We start from the raw sequence: 16341 nt of genomic DNA, 5'->3' as shown, positions 1-16341 counted from the left end.
GAAAATTGGAGGAGCAAATCTGTAGAGAGATAGCAGACAGCTGCAGGAAACAAGGTTGTGAATAGTAGGGGATTTTAACTTTCCACATATTGTTTGGGACTCACATATTGTGGAAGGGCTGGATAACTTGGAGTTTGTCAAATGTGTTCAGGAAAGTTTTCTAAATCAATAAATAGAGGTACCAACGAGAGAGAGTGAAATACTGGATCTCGTATGAGGGACCGAGACAGGACTGGTGGCTGAAGTATGTGTAGGGGAACATTTTGGGTCCAGTGTGCCAAAATTTTCATTAATTATGGAGAAGGACAAATCTGGGCCTCGGGTTAAGATTCAAAATTGGAGAAAGGCCAATTTTGAGGAAATGAGAAAGGATCTAGAATGCTTGGACTGGGATAGGTTGTTTTCCGGCAAGAATATATGAGGTAAGTGGAGGACCTTTAAAGGTGAAATTTTGAGATTAGAGTTTGTATGTTCCTGTCAGGATCAAAGGCAAGGTTAGCAGGTATAGGGAACCTTGGTTTTTGAGGAATATTGGGGATCTGGTTTGGAAGAAGAGGAAGGTGTATAACAGGTATAGGCAACATGGAGTAAATGAGGTACATGAGGAGTATAAAAAATGCAACTAAAGCCAAGAAAGAAATCAGGAAGGTTAAATATGAAATGATCTTGCTTTTGCAGATAATGTGAAGGAAAGTCCTAAGGGTTTCTACAGGTATATTAAGATCAAAAGGATAGTCATGGACAAAATTGGTCCCCTTGAAGATCAGAATGGTTAGCTTTGTATGGAACCAAAAGAGATGGGAGAGATCTTAAATTTTTTTCATCAGTATTCACTCAGGAAACGGGTACAGAGTCATGGGAAGTGAGGAAAACAAGCAGTGAACCTATACAGATTAAAGAGAAGGAAGTGCTTGCTGTCTTAAAGCAAATAAGGGTAGATAAATCCACAGGGCCTGACAAGATATTCCCTTGGACCATGAGGGAGGCTAGTGTAGAAATTGCAGGGACTCTGGCAGAAATATTTAAAATGTTCTTAGCCACGGGTGTGGTGCCAAAGGATTGGAGGGTAGCTCATGTTGCTCCATTATTTAAAAAAGGCTCCAAGAGTAACCCTGGAAATTATAGACCAGTGAGCCTGATGTCAATAATAGATAAGGTATTGGAGGGTGTTCTAAGAGATCAGATATACAATTATTTGGATAGCCATGGAGTGATTAAGGTTAGTCAATATGGATTTATGTGAGGTAGGCTGTATTTAACCAATATTAGAGTTTTTTGAGGAGGTTCCCAGGAAGGTTGATGAAGGAAATGTTGTCGATGTTGTCTACATAGACAACAAGGCCCTTGGCAAGGTCCTACATGGGAGGTTAGTCTGGAAGGTTCAGACACTAGGTATTCATGGTGAAGTGGTGAACTGGATTTGACAATGGCTGGATGGGAGAAGCCAGAGAGTAGCGGTGGAAGATGCTTCTCAGACGGGAGACCTGTGACTAGTGGTGTGCCTCAGGGATCAGTGCTGGGACCATTGTGGTTTGTCATCTATATCAATGATCTGGATCAGTAAGTTTGCAGATGACTCTAAGATTAGAGGCATTGTGGATGGCGAAGAAGGTTTTCAAAGCTTGCAGAGAGATCTGGACCAACTACAAAAATGGGGTGAAAAATGGCTGATAGAATTTAATGGCAGACAAGTGTGAGGTGCTGCATTTTGGAAGGACAAACCAAGAAAGGACATGCGTGGTGAATGGTAGGGCACTGAAGTGTGTAGTAAAACAGAGGGATCTGGGAATACAGATACATAATTCCCTGAAAGTGGCATCACAGGTGGATAGGGTTGTAAAGGGAACTTTTGGCATCTTGGCCTTCATAAATCAAAGTATTGAGTGCAGGAGTTGGTCTGTTATGATAAAGTTGTATTAGACATTGGTGAGGCTGTAATGTTCTATGGCTCTGTCAGACAGGAGGGGTGAGAAGGGAGTGCGACTGGGTTGGGATGTGTCCTTTAATATGTTGGCTGCTTTCCGAGGCAGTGGGTTGGTGGCTGGGGTGGGGGGGGGGGGGGGGGGGGAGGGGAGGTTGGTGGAGACCGACACGATGGGATGTGTGTGTTCTGGCCTGAGCTGCATTCACACATCTCTGTGGTTTCTTGTGTTGTGTGCAGAGCAAGTTCCTGTCCTTTGCAGTGATGCATCTGGGCAGAGTGCTTTTATATAAGGGACATTGTGGATGTGTCGAATTTCCAGAGGCTTCTGAAGAAATGGAGGTGCAGGTGCACTTTCTTGGCCATAACACTGGTGTAAAACCAGGGCAGGATGTTGGGGATAATTATTCCTCAAAACCTAAAAGCTCCACCATCTCCACAGCGCCATTAAGATTTTTAAAAGTTAAAATTAATATGAAAAGTTCCCTTCATTATCACCAATTTCAATTCAATTGATCCTTATAGTGACCAAAGGTTAATGCACATCTTAACTGCAGTTCTTTAATAACCAAAAATCCAGAAGTTTGTCAAATATTAATTAAAAAATTATTAAAATAAATCTCTGAACTGAATCAAATATTCAAGCATTTAACATTTCTTGTATTTCCTTACAACATAGAAAGAAGGCTATTTGGCCCATTAAACACAGGAGATCGTGCAGCATCTGTAGATAATAAAGACGGTCGACATTTCAGCCTGACCCCTTCTTCAGGGGTATTGAAAATCAGGCAGATCCCCAAATCAGATGGTGAGGAGGGGGAAGGTGATGACGCCTTCTCCCACCTGTGCCCATCACCTGCTGTGCCTTCACACCTACCGTTCCCCACTTTCTTATCCAGCTGTCTCCTCCAAATGTGACAGAGCCACTGAGTTCTGCAACACTGCCCTTTTGCCCACCTTGTTCATGCTAACCAAGCTAATTCCTTTTGCCAACATTTGTCCCATATTCCTCTCAACCTCTCCACATGCCCGTCTAAATTTTTTTTTAATGTTAGAGTTGTTCCGACCTCTACCACTTCCTCTGGCATCTCATTCCATATGCCCACCACCCTCTGTGTGAACAAGGTGCCCCTTGACTCCCTTTCAAATCCTTCCCCTCTCACCTTTAAGCTATGTCCTCTAGTGCAGCCATTTCTCAGTGGGGGCCCTACATGAGCTACAGCAAATTTCAGTAAAAACCTTGTTTTCTTTTCACCTCACAGGACGTAAACATTCTTTTGTTTTTTATGTAGTCGTTGGAAGAGAAGTACGGATGAAACAGACCTTTGGATGCTGCACGAGGAAGGGGACCCATAAACTTGGGATGGGGGTAGGAGGTGGGAATAGATGAAAATAAGGTTGGGAATGGCTCTTCTAGTCTTAGAGTAAAACGCAAAAGTCTGTGGATGCTGTGATTATAATAAAAACACAGAAATGCTGAGGATCTCAGCTGTATCGCAGCATTCGAAGATGTATAACCGATGGTCTTGGGCCTCTGAAAAATCTTCCACAAGGATTGAGTAAAAAGCTGGCAGACACCTGAATTAAAGGGCAGGGGAGAATGGGCAGGGGGGAGGAGAACAGACCAACAGGCAAAAGGGTGTCAAATGGACAATAAGAGGACAGGATGGTGAAAATTAATTGGGGGAGGAGGTTAGTTTTGCCTCTGAATAGAGGGAAAAGGGGAGAGACAGACAAGCAAACAGCTTTTGGAAGGGAAACAAGGAAAAGCTGGTGGGGGGTGGTAACAGAAACTGGAGATCAATGTTAATGCCATCCAGTGGGAGGGGGCCCAGACTGAAGGTGAAGTGGTGTTCCTCCAATTTGAGAGTAGTCTCAGTCTGGCAGAGCTCGAGACCATGGACAGACATGTCGGCAAGGGGAATGGGATGGGAAATTGAAATGAGTTGGCTTTGGGGAAAAAGGCCACGATTACTAACAATTTTATATTCTCTGGCATAAGTAACCTAGAGAATGTGTGCTCCTGTCCTTCAACTGGATTTGGAAAATTCAAATCCAGCCTTTAAGATTTTGGAGAACTTCTAAAAGTGAAGATAGAACTTGGATTTATGTTGTGTCAAGAAAAGGATCCATCAGCATGTCTTCAAAGGGACTTACACTGAAGAGTAAGTGCAAGCATTTCACTTTGAATTAGAATTTGCTTTGATTGTTGGTTTCTCAGACATTGCACTCATTACCTTGTAGTTATCATTTCCTCCAGAGGATTGAACTATGTTTGCTTTTAGCCAGTTGAAAGGTCAAATGCCAATTTGAAATGTTACCATTGCCTTCTCTGCAATGCCAGAGGAGATGCTTGTTAATGGTATAGGGAGACTGATAGGCAAAGGAGGAAAAACCCAACACCCAACCCCAACCAACCAATTTTCCCCTGCAACCGCTGCAACCGTGTCTGCCTGTCCCGCATCGGACTTGTCAGCCACAAACGAGCCTGCAGCTGACGTGGACTTTTACCCCCTCCATAAATCTTCGTCCGCGAAGCCAAGCCAAAGAAGAAGACTGATGATATCGAGACTAAGGATATCTCCTGTTTTCTTATGGTATGCAGTTCAGGGACAGGAGCTTGCACTGCTGCAGGACTGATGGGCTGCGCCTTGCTGCATGCGCAGTTGGGTGAGTTCCAGATGTCACATTCGTTCCTTGGACAGGAACACCCTTTGTGATGTGCTGCTCAACACCTGCACATCAGCAAAATAAACAAAGATTCATGGACCTCTCTTTGTTCAAGTTCTAGTTTATTTACAATAAAACAGCGTTCTCTGCTCCTCGGTGAAACACACCGCAAACACACATACATACCACACATACATACATTATACACATACCGACAAACAATAGATATGAACTCGTATATATTGTACACACACACACACTCTCTCTCACTCACACACACACACACACACACACACACATATCAATTTTATATTTTAAAATATTTAGATATACCACATGGTTACAGACCATTTTGGCCCACAAATTATTGCCATCCAATTTACCAATACACCCGTACGTTTTGGAGGGTGGGAGGAAACTGGAGCTCCTGGGGAAAACCCACACAGACGCAGGGAGAATGTACAAACTCCTTACATACAGCGCAGGATTCGAACCCCTAGTCCTGATTAGTGATGTATAAAGGCACTGTACTAACCGCTATGCCAACTCTGCCGTCCTGATTTTCAACACCAATATTAAAATAAATTGATATTGTTCAATAAATAGTTGAGTCATGGAGGGTTAGTGTGAGCAGTTCATCAGTCGTTCAGCAGTCTCACGGCCCGTGGGAAGAAACTGTTCCTCAGCCTGGTGGTTCTTGCTCTGGTACTCCTGTATCTCTTCCATGACAGGAGCAGCTGGAAGATGCTGCGTGCAGGGGATAGGGGTCCTCCTTGATGTTCAACCAGATTTTGCACCATGAAAGTTGGAGAGTGTGTGACCTTGACTAAAGTCCACTTATTGATGACGGTGAGAGTTTATTGTCATAGACACAAGTACAATGTACAGATTCACTGAAATTCCCACAGCCAAACAGGTGCACAAGTTATACCATCTGCACTAGATAAAAATGTTACCACAATGAGCCAAGTCAGATAATAAATATGAATGGGTAGATAAATAAAGATTCACAATTGCAGTTAGTGCAAGAAAAGATGTAATGTTTCAGTGTACAGACAGAAATTTTGGTGGTCATGTAGTGAGGTAGTATGGGAAGGCTGATAGCTGTTGGATAAAAACCCATTCTTGAACTTCAAGGTTCTGGACTTCAGGCTTCTGTACCTTCTGCCCGAAGTTAGCAGCAAGAAGAGATTGTGGCCAAATTATGCTGTGAAATGGGAAAGTCTGCAGACGCTGGAGTCAAGTGCAATACGTCGAAGTGCTGGAGAAACTCAGCAGGTCACGCAGCAGGAAGTAAAGGGGGAACCAACGGTTCGGACCTTAGCCTTTCGCCAGCCATGAGCAAAATGAGGCAGGTGCCTGAATTTAAAAAAAGATGGGAGGAAGAGGAAAGGAAGGGAGAGGAACACAGGCTAACAGGTAAGTGGTGGACACTGGTGGGAAGGTAGAAGCTGAAAAGTGAGGTGTTGGTTCCAATTCGCAGCCTGATCCAGAATGATTCCGAAGCAACTATTGTGTGAATCTAGCATTCTATTGGGCTATGGGTTATTAAAGTGGAATGAAGAAACTGCTCTCTCAGCTCCCTACAATTTTAAATCAGAATTTATTGCCATGAAATTTGTTGTTTTGAAGCAGCATCAAAGTGCAAACATTTAGACCAGTGGTTCTCAACTTTTCCCTTTCCACTCACATCCCACCTTATAATCCCTCTGCCATCAGTGCTCTGTGATTAGTAAAGGAATGCTTAAGATGGGATATGAGTGGGAAGGGAAGGCTGAGAATCACTGTTCTAGACCCAATGTTACTGAAATATTTTGCTTGAGAAAAATGGTCATTGGCCCATTTCCTTTGGAGTTCGGAAACCCTGCACATAACGAGTCAATGAGGGACGATTAAAACAGTTGTTTTTCAAAACTTTTTCTTTCCACTTACATCCCGCCTTAAGTAATCCCTATCCCATCGGTGCTCTGTGATTAGTAAGGGATTACTTAAGGTGGGATGTGAGTGGAAGGGAAGGTTGAGAACCACTGCTCTAGACCCAAATGCTACTGAAATATTTTGCTTGAGAAAAATGGTCATTGGCCCATTTCCTTTGGAGTTCTGAAACCATGCACATAACGAGTCAAATAAGGTATGATTAAAAACAAAAAAAATGTCAGGATAAGACAATGTCTTTGATTCGTTGTTCATTCAGGAATCTGAAGGCAGCAGGGAAGAAGCTGTCCTTGTGCCGCTGAGGGCTCTTCTTTAGGCTCCTTTTTCCTGATGGTAGCAGAGGATCCTTGAGGATAGAGGCTTCTTTCTTGTAGATGTCCTTGATGGAGTGAAGTCTGGTGCCTTTGATGTCGCAGTCTGAGTTAACAACTCTCTGGAGTTTATTCTTGTCCCAAGGTTTGGAGCTGCCAAACCAGATAGTGATGCAACCAGCCAGGATGCTCTGCACTGTACACCTGAAGGAGTTTTCGAGAGTCTTCGATGACATGCCGAGTCCTTTCCCTCCCCTCTGCTACCCAAGAATGACTGAAGCATTTCAGAGTTCAGTCTTATCACGGCTTCCCCACAACGCGCAAAGCTCACAGAACCTACTATCGGGCCAGGGAACCAACTTTGCTCCTGTTTCTCACAACCGCAAAGCAACAGCAACTTAAGTGAAACGTGATATTTATACACTTTAGAGTTAATCCTTACACTATTTCTGTTAACTGTTTCTTTGGCTTAAATCTGCTTTTAGTTATGCTAAAGCGGCGGAAAATGATTTATCACCACAAGATAGATAACAGAGACCAATCCTCTGTTTTTCACAGGATTTCACCCAATCAATTCTTCTTTCAAAAATGCTCAAAAGCTCTCTAAATTTATTTTCTTTCCAGTTCTCCTTTGCCTTGTTGTAAGTGATAGTTCAGTGCTGTCATCTCGTCAAGTAAATTCACTAAAGACACGGAGGAAGAAAAACATGAAAGTCTGCAGACACTGATTGAAGTAAAATCATGTCGCTGGAAAAACTTGGCTGGCCAAACTATGTGCTTTATAAAGCAAAGATACATAACCAACATTTCGGGCTTGAGCCCTTCATCAAGGTATGTATGCAGCTGCTTGGACAAAATGGTAGGGGATGGGGGTAGGGACGGGGGGTGAAGCATGGTCCCAAAGATAGGAGGCAATAGGTGGATAGGGGAGGGAGAGGTCAGCAGTGAACAGGGATGGCTCGGTGAAAGGAGAGGGAAGGGAATGGAGGGACTCAGCAGGTCTCACAGCATCAATAGATACATAACTGAGCCCTTCAACAAGGTATATGTCTGTTATGTAAGGAACAAATTCAACAGATCCAAGAAGGAACGAGTCTGGACACAGCTTAGTCATAGCAAAAGTCTTTATTTGCCCGTGAGGGAAATCGTCACAGGGAATCACACACACTCACACACGTATGCAAGGTACATGCAGTGCAACTTCATAGAGTACAATGAAACTGGTAATAACTACAAACCACGCTAAGAATATAGAGTTGAGAAAAGACCCAACAACGGTACCCACCACCCCTCTACGGCACCAATTGATTGGAAAAACCAAATGCTGTAAGATGATGGTTCATCAGTGTGCACCACAAAAGTCCTGCACCCGTTACTGGCACACGCCTTGGTGTCGATTTTCCAGCGTCAGCTCAGGTTCATTCCTCAGGGAAAAGAGGCCCAGCTTCTCCACGTGTTATACCCCCTCCCCCTTGCTGGTCAGTGGGGTGACCCAGGTCTGCCCAAAATAGGGCAGGTGGCTAACAGAGATAGTGGAGACGTGAGTGGGTTTTTTTTTTGGAAAGGCCAATTGTAAGGTGAGTGCTCAGCATGGTGTAGCCTTGACCTTGATTGTGGCAGCTTCAGATCAGGTTCAGAGTTCAGATTTATTGTCCGAGAACATACATGACATCACAGACAACTCTGAGATTCCTTTTTCCTGTGGGCCAGGCAGAATTACCACTTATTGGTACTGCAAATAAAACTGTAGACAATGCATACATGTAAACAAATAAAGAACTGTAGACAGATAACAAATGTAAACAAACTAACTGTGCAATACAGAGAGAATTGCAAAAGTAAAAGTCCATAAACAAGTCCCTGATTGAGTTTGTTGTTGAGGAGTCTGATGCTGGAGGGATAGGCACTGTTCCTGAACCTTGTGGCATGAGTCATGTGGCATCTACAACTCTTTCCTTTCTCTTTCATCCCAGAGAGGTTAAAATGAGTGGTTCTCAACCTTTTTCTTTCCACTCACATACCACTTTAAGGAACCCCTATGCTTTCAGTGCTTAAGGTGGTATGTGGGTGGGAAGGGAAGGTTGAGAATCACTGCTCTAGACCCAATTGTTGCTGAAATATTTTGCTTGAGAAAAATTGTCATTGGCCTATTTCCTTTGGAGTTCTGAAACTGTGCACATAACGAGTCAATGAGGGACGATTAAAACAGTGGTTTTCAAACTTTTTCTTTCCACCCACATCGCACCTTAAGCAATCCCTTACTAATTACAGAGCACCGATGGCATAGGGATTACTTAAAGTAGTATGTGAGTGGAAGGAAAAAGGTTTAGAACCACTGGTCTACACTATGCAATCGTTTTGTTTTGGCTTTTGAGCCCAAGTGTCAAATGCATGATGGATGTCTTAACATCCGCTAATGCCCACCAACGTGCATAAATTTTAACATTTTTATTAAGCCCTTATGGTGACCTTAGAAGTATCTGCGATCGGACATTACTCGAGCGTAATTTGAGACATGGCTGTACTATGAATTTTATGAATTTCGTCTGTTCCTGGATCATGTGTGGGAGAGGAAAATCCCATTAGTAAGTCATCACATGTTTTAAGTTGAATCATTTACTGACATCAAAATAATCATCTCATTACTGGTCACTGCAGAGTAGCTGAAATTCCAGGATTATTTTAGTTTTAAATCTCTTTCACACTCACTCTTGTGCTTTTCCTCCCATATGACCTCATGACTGTGGGACTGTGCTCCACCTCCTGCCCCGACCCCCACCATTTAATCCAGGCACCTGCCTACATATTGATGATCTTGGTGCAGTCAGTGACGAACACGGTGAAAGGTTTCACCAGGACATTGCAACCGTGGAAGTGGTATCAGGGCAACTGGAATCCACCAATCCTGGCCAACTATTGTTGTACACTGATATGAGAGGCATCAGATGCTGAGTACAAATGAAAATCAGTGGCAAAACATTTTTAGGTCAGCATCATAATGCAATTAAACATGCTAAATTCAATAACAGTTAATTTAATGTTTCTCCAACTTCCTATGTGATGCAGCAAATCTTTAATTATCTTTGTGTTCAGCTTGAAATTGTCTATCGTAATCCCCAATTTATTTTCAGGAAGCAAAACGTTTTGAAAAGGTTTGTTGTCCAATGTTATTAGTTAAAAACATCATTAATTTGACCAGGTCGGGTAACAGACAATCCCATTGTCTATTTTGCAATTGGCTGGGAGCATTCAAACAGATATTGGTTGGAGATCACCTCCCCATCACAGTTGAACATATGCAAAGCACTTTTAGGATGAAGCCAGGCTTCCTGACTGCTACAGGTTCACAGTGACAGAGTCTAACATGCAGAGACATGCCTAGCCAGATAACTATGTGGCTCTGAAGTGCTAACAGCTGCTACAGTTTATTCTAAACAAAATTCTTGGCTCTCTTGCGGTCAGTTACATAATCCTCCCACTTCTAACGCATGGCATATCTGCAGTGAGACAGACTGAATTCCTCAGGGCTCAGTTGTGATGCAGCAGTTAAGTTACTGGGCTCGTAATCCAGAGGCCTACACTAACAATTCGGGAAAATGAGTTCAAGTCCCACCATGGCAGCTGTGACTTTTCAATTGAATTCCCTGAAAAATCTGGAACTTGAAAAGCAAGCTAACCACTGAGCTCAAAACGACGGAAATCATGTGAAAACCTCTTTCTCCAGAGAACTGAGGAAAGGGCAAATTTCTTTTAAAAACTGCAGATGCTGGAATCTTGAGTGAAAATAGAAAAGTTGGGAGGGCCAGGCAGCATGTGTGCAGTGAGAAGGACAGTCGGGTTTGCGGAGATAAATATAGGGAGGGAAGGTGTTGAGTGCAGAAAGGTGGGATGTGGGGTTGGTAGAAAGGAATGACTGGGGAGGGGCCGAGACAAGAGATAGAAGAAGGTGGGAGAGGTGGAGAGCACTGCGGAGGGGGATGGAAAGATTGAAAGTGGGAACAGGAGCAGATTTTTTAAAAATGGCAGCCCCGCTGGAGCTGCTGTCACGGTGTGGACCCACGGGGAGTGGAGACACAGCGCACCTCCGCAGGGTCCTACTGCCCAGTCCAACTATCAACGGCTCTGAACAGGCTTTAAATGGCCGATTAAAAGGAGCTGACTGACGGTGGTTTATTTTAAAATCCTACTAAATGGCAGTGCCTGTATTCGGCAACAGCCTCAAGGGGTTGCAGACTCTGGGGAAGCAGAGAACTGGCGCGGGGCACCAGTAAAGGAGAGAACACCCCAGGGTGAGAAGGGGAAGGAGGGAAGACGACCCCATGGGTTGGTGATCATGGTGGAGGACCAGTGAGGGGCTTTGTGGCTGAAGTAATCTCCCTGTTGATTACTTCCAGGAGGGGAGGAATTAATAAATCTTTAAATGTTTTATAGAATTCTATTGGGAATCCATCCTCTCCTGGTGTTTTATTATTTGGTAATTTTTTTATTATCTCTTGTATTTTTACTATTCCAAATGGTTCTGTTAATTTGTTTTGTTCCTCTATTTGTAGTTTTGGTAGTTCAATTTTAGTTAGAAATTCATCTATTTTCCCTTCTTTCCCTTCGTTTTCAGTTTGGTATAATTGTTCATAGAATTCTCTAAAGTTTTCCTTGATCTCCTTTGGATTATATGTGATTTGTTTGTCTTTTTTCCTTGATGCCAATACCATTTTCTTAGCTTGTTCTGTCTTAAGCTGCCATGCTAGAATTTTGTGCGTTTTTTCCCCTAGTTCATAATATTTCTGTTTTGTCTTCATTATATTCTTCTCCACCTTATATGTTTGTAGTGTTCCATATTTTATTTTTTTATCTGCAAATTCTCTTTTAGTTGTATCTTCCTTCATTGCTAATTCTTTTTCTATATTTACTATTTCCCTTTCCAACTGCTCTGTTTCCTGATTATAGTCCTTCTTCATCTTGGTTACATAACTTATTATTTGCCCTCTGATGAACGCTTTCATTGCGTCCCATAGTATAAACTTATCTTTCACTGATTCCGTGTTTATTTCAAAATACATTTTAATTTGTCTTTCAATGAATTCTCTAAAATCCTGCCTTTTGAGTAACATGGAGTTTAATTTCCATCTATACATTCTTGGAGGGATGTCCTCTAACTTTATTGTCAATATTAAGGGTGAATGGTCCGATAATATTCTAGCTTTATATTCTGTTTTTCTTACTCTATCTTGCATACGAGCTGATAACAAAAATAGGTCTATTCTTGAGTATGTTTTATGTCTAGCCGAGTAATATGAATATTCCTTTTCCTTTGGGTGTTGTTTCCTCCATATATCCAAAAGTTGCATTTCTTCCATCGATTTAATTATAAATTTGGTTACTTTGTTCTTTCTGTTAATTTTTTTCCCAGTTTTGTCCATATTTAAATCCAAATTCAGGTTGAAATCCCCTCCTATTAATATGTTCCCTTGCGTATCTGCTATCTTCAAAAAAATATCTTGCATAAACTTTTGATCTTCTTCGTTAGGTGAATATACATTGAGTAGATTCCAAAACTCCGAATATATCTGACATTTTATCATTACGTATCTCCCTGCTGGATCTATTATTTCCTCTTCTATTTTAATTGGCACATTTTTACTAATTAATATAGCTACCTCTCTTGCTTTTGAATTATACGACGCTGCTGTTACATGTCCTACCCAATCTCTCTTTAATTTCTTGTGCTCCAATTCAGTTAAATGTGTTTCTTGCACAAATGCTATATCAATTTTTTCTTTTTTTCGGTAAATTTAGCAGTTTCTTCGTTTTAATTTGGTTATGTATTCCGTTAATATTTAAAGTCATATAGTTCAGCGTAGCCATTTTATACTTTGTTTATCTTCCCTTTCCGTTTCTCCATCATTACCTTTCCTTATCCATTTCTGCTTTCTTGTTTTGAACACTTTATAAGACAACATTTCTAAAACATCAAACATTTTCCCTATTCTCCTATTTAAAACTTCTTTAACCCCATTCTCCCCTCCCCCTCCTGAGTTGTCCTTTATCCCTTGTCGGACAACCACATCTACCCTCTCCATTTGGATTTGCGAATTCACTCGCAAACGTCAGCTGATTTTGCAGTGACTGTAACTCCTCCCCACCCAGCCCCCCCAGAAAAGATTTCAATTTTCATATGTAACAAAGGTCATTCTTTTAATTCCCTCCTTATTTCCTCTATTCCATTTCCCTCCCTTATTAATTCTTGTCTATTCTTTGGCTTGGCTTCGCGGACGAAGATTTATGGAGGGGGTAAATGTCCACGTCAGTTGCAGGCTCGTTTGTGGCTGACAAGTCCGATGCAGGACAGGCAGACACGGTTGTAGCGGTCTCAAGGGAAAATTGGTGGGTTGGGGTTGGGTGTTGGGTTTTTCCTCCTTTGTCTTTTGTCAGTGAGGTGGGCTCTGCGGTCTTCTTCAAAGGAGGTTGTTGCCCGCCAAACTGTGAGGTGCCAAGATGCACGGTTTGAGGCGATATCAGCCCACTGGCGGTGGTCAATGTGGCAGGCACCAAGAGATTTCTTTAGGCAGTCCTTGTACCTCTTCTTTGGTGCACCTCTGTCATGGTGGCCAGTGGAGAGCTCGCCATATAACACGATCTTGGGAAGGCGATGGTCTTCCATTCTGGAGACGTGTCCCACCCAGCGCAGCTGGATCTTCAGCAGCGTGGACTCGATGCTGTCGACCTCTGCCATCTCGAGTACTTCGACGTTAGGGATGAAAGCGCTCCAATGAATGTTGAGGATGGAGCGGAGACAACGCTGGTGGAAGCGTTCTAGGAGCCGTAGGTGATGCCGGTAGAGGACCCATGATTCGGAGCCGAACAGGAGTGTGGGTATGACAACGGCTCTGTATACACTTATCTTTGTGAGGTTTTTCAGTTGGTTGTTTTTCCAGACTCTTTTGTGTAGTCTTCCAAAGGCGCTATTTGCCTTGGCGAGTCTGTTGTCTATCTCATTGTCGATCCTTGCATCTGATGAAATGGTGCAGCCGAGATAGGTAAACTGGTTGACCGTTTTGAGTTTTGTGTGCCCGATGGAGATGTGAGGGGGCTGGTAGTCATGGTGGGGAGCTGGCTGATGGAGGACCTCAGTTTTCTTCAGGCTGACTTCCAGGCCAAACATTTTGGCAGTTTCCGCAAAACAGGACGTCAAGCGCTGAAGAGCTGGCTCTGAATGGGCAACTAAAGCGGCATCGTCTGCAAAGAGTAGTTCACGGACAAGTTTCTCTTGTGTCTTGGTGTGAGCTTGCAGGCGCCTCAGATTGAAGAGACTGCCATCTGTGCGGTACCGGATGTAAACAGCGTCTTCATTGTTGAGGTCTTTCATGGCTTGTTTCAGCATAATGCTGAAGAAGATAGTAAAGAGGGTTTGTGCGAGGACGCAGCCTTGCTTCACGCCATTGTTAATGGAGAAGGGTTCAGAGAGCTCATTGCTGTATCTGACCCGACTTTGTTGGTTTTCGTGCAGTTGGATAATCATGTTGAGGAACTTTGGGGGGCATCCTTTGTTGACCTCACCAAAGCCTTCGACACCGTGAGCAGGAAAGGGCTTTGGCAAATACTAGAGCGCATCGGAATTCTTGTCTATACTCTATATATTTTCCTCTAAATACGGATACATTCATGTATGCACACTATATATATATATATATATGTGTGTGTGTGTATATATGTATGTGTATATATATATATATGTATATATATGTATATATGTATGTATATATGTATGTATATATGTATATATGTGTGTATATATATGTGTGTATATATATGTGTGTGTATATATATGTGTATATATATATATGTGTGTATATATATGTATATATATATATGTATGTATATATATGTATATATGTGTGTGTATATGTGTGTGTATATATATATATATGTGTGTGTATATACACACACCCCTTTACACACATACATATAGATCGTGGTCATTTTTACTCTTATTACATGTCTTCATCTCTCTGTCTGTTTTGTAGTTGTTCTGCAAATTTCCTTGCTTCCTCTGGATCCGAGAATAGTCTGTTTTGTTGCCCTGGAATAATTATTTTAAGTACCGCTGGGTACCTTAACATAAATTTATATCTTTTTTTCCATAAGATCGTTTTCGCTGTATTGAACTCCTTCCTCTTCTTCAGGAGTTCAAAACTTATGTCTGGATAGAAAAAAATTTTTTGACCTTTATATTCCAGTGGCTTTTTGTCCTCTCTTACTTTCTTCATTGCTTTCTCCAATATATTTTCTCTTGTTGTATATCTTAAGAATTTTACTAAAATGGATCTTGGTTTTTGCTGCGGCTGTGGTTTCGGGGCTAAAGTTCTATATGCCCTCTCTATTTCCATTTCTTCCTGTAATTCTGGTCTTCCCAGGACCCTGGGGATCCAATCTTTTATAAATTCTTTCATATTCTTGCCTTCTTCATCTTCCTTAAGGCCCACTATCTTTATATTATTTCTTCTATTATAGTTTTCTATTATATCTATCTTCTGAGCTAACAGCTCCTGTGCTTCTTTAGCTTTTTTATTAGATTCTTCTAATTTCTCTTTTAAGTCTTTTACTTCCATATCTACAAATGTTTCTCGTTTTTCCATATTTTCCACTCTTTTTGCCAATTCTGATATGGCCACTTCCATTTTATTCATTCTTTCTTCTGCATTCTTAATTCTTTTTATCTCATTAAATTCTTGTAATTGCCATTCTTTCACTGATTCCATATATTCTTTAAAAAAAGATACATCCATTGTCTTGCCTTTCTCTTCTTCTTCCACTTCTTTCTGTTTTTCTTCTTCTTCTTCCTCTGGGTTGACCATCTGTTGTTTCCTTGTTTTCTTTTTACCCTCTTCTTTCTTGTTCTCGTTATTGTCTGTGTTCTGCACCTGTTGCTGTGCTGCAGGTGTCTCTCTCAGCTGTGGAGATCGACTCCGCAGCTGTTCCCCCCTCCCGTCAGTGGGTTTTTTCTCATGCGCGGTTCCGCACTTTTACTCGGCTCTTCGAGCCATTTTTGTAGTCCCTTGTCCGGGACTTCCACTGACCTGAGGGAGCGGGCTTCTCTCTCCGCGGCGGGCCTCTTCGGACAGGTAAGGCCTTCACCTTCTTCTTCCGACATCTTTCCTTCTTCTTTTCTTCCCGTTGTTTTTGGTTTTTCTTTCTTCGCTGCCATTTTCTTCACACTTTTACTTTGTTTTGGTTTTTAAGTTTGTGCCTTTGCTTTTTCTCTATTTTTTTTAACTTTTCTGGAGAGGGCTGGGGTTCCCCGACCGGCCACTACTCCATCACGTGACTCCCCTCTATAGCGATGTTGATTGAAGTAATTTCAGGATATGATGTTGATTAATTCTCCCCACAAAACTGGTTGTTTCAGATCAGTGACAGAGAATTAAGGCACAAAGGGGACATCTTGTCACGTCATGAAGACCTGTGTCCTGTTTGGCACCTTGCAGTTTACAGTATCTGAATGGAGTC

The 16341-nt window shown here is 42.2% G+C and overlaps 1 protein-coding gene across 3 annotated transcripts in view; it reads left to right on the top strand.

Moving 5' to 3' along the window:
• LOC138746992 (platelet-derived growth factor subunit A-like) overlaps positions 1 to 4695 on the top strand; it is a 60967-nt gene extending 56272 nt beyond the window's left edge. For 2 of the 3 annotated variants that reach the window (XM_069905799.1, XM_069905801.1), the window contains one exon: positions 3214 to 4695. The gene's annotated coding sequence lies outside the window, so the exon portion shown is untranslated. The remainder of the gene's footprint in view (positions 1 to 3213) is intronic. The other variant, XM_069905800.1, reaches the window with a different exon arrangement.
• The last annotated feature ends 11646 nt before the right edge of the window (positions 4696 to 16341 follow it).

Source organism: Narcine bancroftii, chromosome 12 (assembly GCF_036971445.1).
Source record: "Narcine bancroftii isolate sNarBan1 chromosome 12, sNarBan1.hap1, whole genome shotgun sequence".
NCBI classification, from domain to species: Eukaryota; Metazoa; Chordata; class Chondrichthyes; order Torpediniformes; family Narcinidae; genus Narcine; species Narcine bancroftii.
The sequence above is the reverse complement of the archived record's forward strand: the minus strand, read 5'-3'. Positions and strand labels throughout refer to the sequence as shown.